The following is a 7,344-nucleotide window of genomic DNA, read 5'->3' as shown; positions in this document are numbered from 1 at the left end:
AACCCTTCATCGTGCTGCCTGGGATCTCTCCTGCTCTACTGCTGCTTCAGATGGATGGACAGAGAGGCCTGAGTTAACTCGCAATAAAGACTCTTTGCTTTTGCATAGGATTTGGTCTCATAGTGGTATTTTGGGGATCTAGATTTGGGGCATAACACTACAGTTCTGTGCTTTTGTGGGGGAGATGAGGCATACACCCCAAGTTTGTGTATGGAGATGTGGAGAAAGTTATACAGGAAAGAAAAAAATAAAAGGACAAAGTGGTTGTTTTTTGTTTTGTTTTTGTTTTGTTTTTTGAGACACATAAAGCTGTTTAATTAGGTTATCAGCAATTTAGAAAACCAGTTTGTGAGGATACATCCCGTTCGTCAGAGAGAACTGAGAGTGCAGGTAGCCCTGCAGCTGAGGAACAGCTTTGATCTTTGGCAGAATCTGCGAGTCCACTGTTTTCTGATCAGCCTTGCGCTGCTCCGTAATCTCGTATTTCTCCTTCTCTGTGTCAAAGATCTCGCCCTCCTGATGCCTGGGCTTACACAGCTGCTTTTTCTTGAAGTAAGCATCAGTCAGGTGTTTGGGAATTTTAACTGTGCTGATATCAACTTTTGTAGAGGTGGCGATGACAAACTTCTGATGTGTTCTTCTTAAAGGAACTCTGTTGAGGGCAAGAGGCCCTGTCACAAGCAGTAAACCACTGCCCAGTTGCTTCAGGAAAACCACTCTCTTGCCCCTGTGGTGCCCGGTAAGGATGATGAGGACAGTCCCAGGAGTGATGCTGGCACGCAGGCGTCTCACATGCTGACTGAAGGGCTTTTTGCCATGGCTCAGCAGCTTCCAAGGCACATCTTCGGTAGGATAATACCTGGGCATTTTTTGAAGCTTAACCACCGGGTACCACCATTCTTGTCACCACCAACTGGTTTTGTGACAGTGGCAATGACCTTTTCCTTTTTTTTTTCTTTTCAACCTTGGTTTTCGCAGCTCTGTATTTCCTTTTGTACATGGCCTTTCTGGAATACATAGCAGATCGGGAGTACCTGCCGATTCCTCTAACAAGGACTGGATTTCGGCTGCAATGGAGCTTCCCCTTCTTGAGCTTTTTAGCCTTAGGGTCACCCTTTTTGGCTGCACCAGTGGCAGGGGCATCACCGCCAGGCTTCTTGGCTGCAAGTTTCTTCTCTTTTGTATCAGGTTTCTCGCCTTTTTCACCCACCATCTTGCAAGATGGGAAAGAGGACAAAGTGGTTGTTATAGGACCCAGTCATGACAAGCTCAATAGAGGCCTGAGTCTCAGTAGTTTACCCCGAGGTAAACTACTGGTTTAGATAAAGACCACAAACTGAGATTACCCAGGTACCACTCAGAACAGAACATCCAAAGGAAATTCCTAGCGCCCAACCATTGTAGATGGGATCACCAGCCAGCACACACCCATTGCTTTTCACCAGGACACCCCTAGACAATGTCAGTCAACTGGGCTCCTAAACCTTAGAAATCCCTCACTCCCACCTTTGCTACTATAAAAACCCAACTCTAAGCTCAGGGCTCTCCAATCACTGCAATACATTGGACACATGGAAAGACCAAGTTTGCAAACTTGTGGAAGAAAAAAGGCTCTTTGTTTTTACATACAGGACTCAGTTTTCTGGTTTGTTTGGGGGGCACTCCGTGATCTTGGCATAACAGTTGTACCACTTCTAAAAGTCACTTAATGCTTCTCTTGTGGGTGTCCCCTACCCTGGTTGTTTGTCAAGCTCTCAGATACAGGCAGGGCATTGTCTAGCTGGGGGAGCTGCTGCACTGTGAGTGTGGGGAGGCCTGTTCATTGATGGCATTTAGCAGTAGGCATGAAGACAGTGGAGGCAGATGGGGGAGCCCAGGCTCTCAAGACTACTCCTCAGAGGACAGACAGAGTCCTTCAGTGACAACTGTCACAGAAGTCCAAGGGCCCATCCAGGACATCCTCTGAGTGTATTGGACTCTTTGAGACCACCCTCATGGTGGCTCCAGTTGCACACACATAACTTAATGCCTGAGTCATCTGTGAAGCAGTGATGTCTGCCAGGTGTCTTGTCATTGCTGTTGCAGGAGGAGGGGACACTACCATGCTCAGAACCTGAAACTTTCCATAGCTTCCTCCTACACTCCAAATCCCTGTCCAGCAAGGCCCCTGGGTCCAGCTCCCCATGGCCAGTCACCGAGGCACTGGACTCTATTCCTTCAAAGGGCTGAGGGTCAGCAACACTTGGGGGTCGTGTGCTGCTCATGGGGTCAATTCAGACAAAGGACTGCTCTGTGCTCCCTGGGAGCCCTGGGGTGGGTCAGCCCCTGGGGCACTGCCACCTGCAGGGCCACCCTGAGGAAGCAGCAGCTGCTGCTGTTATGGCTGGAAGGCCCTACATGATGCAGGAGGAGTTGCATAATGGATTATTAAAAATTGTTGCAGGATCCCCAGCAGGGGCAAGCAGCAAAAACACTGCAGGACAACAAGTGGTGGCAGAAGGCCATGTGGTAGCAGGCAGCAGGTCCTGAGAAAAGCCAGGCCTAGACAGGGATGGTACATGAGCCCATGCTGCAGGTCTCCAAAGGTGGCTGGTCCCCAGCAGTGAGCCATGTGGCAGCAGGCGAGAGACAGACGGATAGGCACACCATGTAGAGTGAGGTTGGATATTTATTTAGTGGTTATGGAAGGGTGGGGAGAAGGGGAGAAGAGCAGAGAGAGACAGACAGGGAGACAGAGAGACAGAGAGAGAGGAGAGGAGAGACCAAAACTGCCTCTCTGAGAGGAAGCCGGAAAAGAGAGAGACTAAGGCTGCAAGCAGGAAGGAAGACCTGCCTGCCTCAGTGGATGGGGGAGGGAGTGGGCATGGCTTGTCTCTTAAAGAGACAGAACAATCATTACAAGTTGTAGGTGCGTTTCACCACTTCCTCATAAGGAAGTAGAAAATAGTTTGCCAAAACCCTAAAGTAAAATGGCAGCATTGAGTAATTGTTGACTTTCTGGTAGACAATCAGGTTGACTTCATATTGCCACTGCTAGGCTTGGCTCAGTGGTGGTGATAGTGGAGACACAGCAACAACTCAGGATGATGGTGATGGTCCATGCCAGCCATAACAGTAACTCATTAGGAATTGATGTCAAACTAAGTCCACTAAGCTGAGCAATAATAGTAATAAGTTGCCCACTAGAGGTTAGGACCTACCTAGCCATAGGTTCTTGGCCTAAAAATGGTGACAGAAAAGGGGTTAATCTTGAGGAATTGAAATTAAATCCAATCAGAAAGTGGCTAGTTATTTCCATGATGTTTGTGCCATTATTGCAACCATGAGCATGTCTTGCCAGGCCAACTGTTATCACAGCTTGCAAGTTTCCTAGCTTGGTAATACAGATGATTCTTTTTCTCTTCTGTTAGCATGCATGGAACTTGTCAGCACTGTGAAGATAGGATGGAGCTTCCAGGTCAGTTAGTACTTGATTTATCATTGTACATTTACCCATTATACTCAAGTGTATGCTGTCTTCTGAAATAAAGTGTTACCTTCAAGTTCTGTAGGATAGTCAAGAGTGTTGCCATGTTTGAGGTTCTATGGTACCTCACTGAGAAGCAATTCCTAAAGCGGTAATCCATTCCTGACACAGGGATTTTGTTAGACTGTGGTATCTAGTAGGAGCATTGCTGCTGTACTATAGAGTAACTCCATTTTTAAAGAAATTTATTTATTATGTCCATAGTATTCTACCTCCATGTATGCCTGCACACCAGAAGGCACCGATGATCTCATAGATGGCTGTGAGCCACCATCTGGTTGCTGGGAATTGAACTCAGGACCTCTAGAAGAACCGCCAGTGCTCTTAACCTCTCTCTGAACCATCTCTGCAGCCCTGGATAACTCCATTTTAACTCTTTATTGTTGTTTGTGTGTCTTCATATCTATCTATATCTGTGTCTATCTATATCTATAGGAAGCTAGATATAGCTATAGATATAGGTAGGAAGCTTTCATGGTAATGAGCTTCCATATGACTTTTTGAAAGGTCTTTAGTATTATAACTGCCTTTATTCCCCCATCTATCCTGGCCTCTCATAACTCACCCTAATTTAACCTTTCCTGTTCTGTAATTTTCCTTTAATCTTTTATAACTGTGCATTTTATCTCCCTTCCCTTAAAAGTCCCTCCCCATGGTTCCTTGTGAATTTCCCAATATCTATGAATATTCCAAATTAAACCCACATAATCAAAGCTAAATTCACAAATGAGAGAAAACATATGACATTTGTCTTTCTGGGTCTGTGTTACCTCACTCATAATGAGTCTTTCTAACTCCATTCATTTCCTTGTGCATTTCTTAATTTCATTTTGCTTAAAAATTAATATTCCATTGTGGAAATACAACACATGTTCATCATCTATTTCTCAGCTGATAACGTCTAGGCTGCTTCCATTTCCTGGCTATTGAGCAGCAGTGAATATAAATGAGCAGGTATTTCTGTATTAGGGTTCAGAGTTCTTGGGGTGTATGTCCAAGAGTGGTGTACCTAGATCATGTGGTAGATGTATTTCTAACTTTTTGAATATCTTACAGAAGGATTTCCACAGTGGATACCCCAACTGTAAACAAAGGCTCCCTTTCCACATCTCAGGCAACATTTGTGGTCATTTGTTGTTTGGATTTTAGCCGTTCTGACAGGTATAAGATGAAATCATCTTTTATTTTCATTTTCTTGATGGCTAAGGATGTTGAGCATTTTTTTTAGTGTTTCTTAGCCATTTTTTATTTCATCTTTTGGGACCTGTCTGTTTAGTACCAAGTCAAGATTCATTTGTTTCTTGATGTTTAGTTTTTTTCTTCAGAAAAGGACAGGCCTCCTAGGGATATCAACCAAACATGGCATATCAAGTTATAATAAAATTAGGCACATCTCCTCGTATTAAGGTTGGATGAGGTGACCCAGTAAGAGGAAAAGGATCCCAAAAGCAGACAAAAGAGTTAGACACAGTCCCCACTCCCACTGTTAGATATACCACAGAAACCCCAGGTTATATAGCCATAACATTTATGCAGAGGATGTAGATCAGACCTATACAGGCTCCCTGATTGCCAGTTCAGTCTCTGTGAGCCCCTATGAGCCCTGCTTAGTTGGTTCTGTGGGCTGTGATCTTTTACTGTGTTGACCCTTTGACTCCTACAATCATTCCTTGCTGCTTTTAGTGCTGTTTATGTATGGAATCATCATCTGAAAATAAAGACATTTTGACTTCTTATTTCTATCCCCTTTCTCTCCATTATTTGTCTCATTGCTCTTGACAATACTTCAAGTATTAAGTTGAATGGAAGAGAAGAGAATAAACGTCCTTATCTTGTTCCTGATTTTAATGGCCTCTTTTTCTTTGTATTACTTTAATGGATTTTACATATATATGTACACACACACACACACACACACATCCTTTGGTACACAAATATTACCTGATCAGTCTGTGTGATATCACAGGTACATATATTTTCAGGGCTGACCATTTGGTATTAGATAATCAATTGGTGTGCCCAGCCCTGGGGAAGACTACTTCTCTCTCTGTCTCTCTCTCTGTCTGTCTCTCTGTCTTTCTCTGTGTCTCTCTCTCTGTCTCTCTGTCTCTCTCTCTGTCTCTCTCTCTGTCTCTCTCTCTCTCTCTGTCTCTCTCTCTCTCTCTCTCTCTCTCTCTCTCTCTCTCTCTCTCTCTCTCTCTCTCTCTCTCTCTCTCTCTCTCTCTCTCTCTCTCTCTCCCCCCCCCCCATTATTCCTTAGTTGCCTGTGGTTCTTTATGTAGAACTGAGACTTCCTGAGCCTTTCCCCTTCCATGTTAGCATTTATTTTGGTGTCGTCCTTATTCAACTCAGGTTTAGGCAACCATGTTGGTGAGCCTTCATAGGTGTAGCTTTTGACATTCCTAGGAAACACAATTTCACAGCAAACCCCATTCTTCAGGCTCTTACAATCTTTCCACCCCCTCTCCTATGATCTCATGATCTCAGAGCCTATCAGTTGGGACTGGGTTCCAAGACCCAGGACTTCACTAGTCCTGAGTTGTTGGTCAGGTTTTAATACTAGGCATGGTTTCCTTCTTGTCTTATTGAGCAAATTTTAAGTCCAACTAGAGAGCTGTTGACTACCATCAAGCAATGTATGTCACTATTGAACCCTTGTAGTTATTGTGCCATGCTGGTCATTGTGGTGCACAGGCACCAGAGCTGGGTAAGACTGTTGGTTGCTTCCCTCCTTTGGAAGTTTGCATGATGCCTTCTGGGACCATAAAAGCTAGTCCTCAGGGAAGAGGCATTCAGGTCAGCTCTAGCTCAGGAGCCTCTGGGCCCTTTATCTTACATACATGGTGTCTTCAGCAATAGGGACTTTCCTTCTGTCTCTGGTGTTGGGGGGTGGACCTAGGGCAATAACTTGCGATTTTGACTGGGATAAGATGAATTCTCAAAGTTGTTTTGATTTGCATTTCTCTAATTGCTATGGATGATGAATATTTTTTTGATATTTCTTAGTCACTTTTTCTTATTTAAAAAAATCTATTCGGATCCCAGGACCATTTCTTGAATGAGTAATTCTTAACTTATTTGTTGTTGTTGTTTTGTTTTGCTTTATTTTTTTAATTTATTTATTTAACATTTCCACCTCCTCCCATCCTCCTTTTTCCTTCCCACTCCCCCCACTCCCCCTCCCCCCCGCTCTCCAGTCCTAAGAGAAGTCAGGGTGCCCTGCCTTGTGGGAAGTCCAAGGCCCTCCCCCCTCCATCCAGGTCTAGGAAGGTGTGCATTCAAACAGACTAGGTTACCAAAACGCCAATACATGCAGTAGAATCAAAATCCAGTGTCATTATCATTGGCTTCTCAGTCCACCCTCATTGTCAGCCACATCCAGAGAGTCTGGTTTGATCACATGCTCCATCAGTCCCAGTCCAGCTGGCCTTGGTGAGCTCCCATTAGAACAGGCACACTGTCTCAGTGGGTGGATGCACCCCTCGCAGTTCTATATATATTCTAGATAGTAATTCTCAGATATATAACTTGCAAAAATTCTCTCCCATTTTGTGAACTTCCTGATCACTCAGTTGGTTGTTTCTTTAGCTGAACAGAAACTTTTTAGTTTTAATGAAATACCACTTGTCTATTGTTTGCCTTATTTCTTGGGCAAATTGTGTCCTTATTCAGAAAGTCCTCTCCTACACCTATATCATGTAGGGTACTGCCTATATTTTCTTCCAAAAGTGTTTCAGGTTTCACATTTAGGTCTTTGATCCATTTGGAGTTAGTTTCTGTGCAGTGTGATGTTACATGTCTAATTTCACTCTGCCCCA

The 7,344-nt window shown here is 44.1% G+C and overlaps 2 pseudogenes; both read right to left on the bottom strand.

Annotated features, from left to right (window-relative positions):
• Positions 1–333: 333 nt before the first annotated feature.
• On the bottom strand, positions 334–1,213 carry LOC121442538 (annotated as a pseudogene).
• A 563-nt stretch (positions 1,214–1,776) lies between these two features.
• On the bottom strand, positions 1,777–3,572 carry LOC121442550 (annotated as a pseudogene).
• Positions 3,573–7,344: the final 3,772 nt, after the last annotated feature.

The sequence above is a fragment of the Microtus oregoni genome, unplaced genomic scaffold, assembly GCF_018167655.1.
Source record: "Microtus oregoni isolate MIOR12 unplaced genomic scaffold, Mior012 000092F_000, whole genome shotgun sequence".
In the NCBI taxonomy this organism is placed as follows: domain Eukaryota; kingdom Metazoa; phylum Chordata; class Mammalia; order Rodentia; family Cricetidae; genus Microtus; species Microtus oregoni.
The sequence above is the reverse complement of the archived record's forward strand: the minus strand, read 5'-3'. Positions and strand labels throughout refer to the sequence as shown.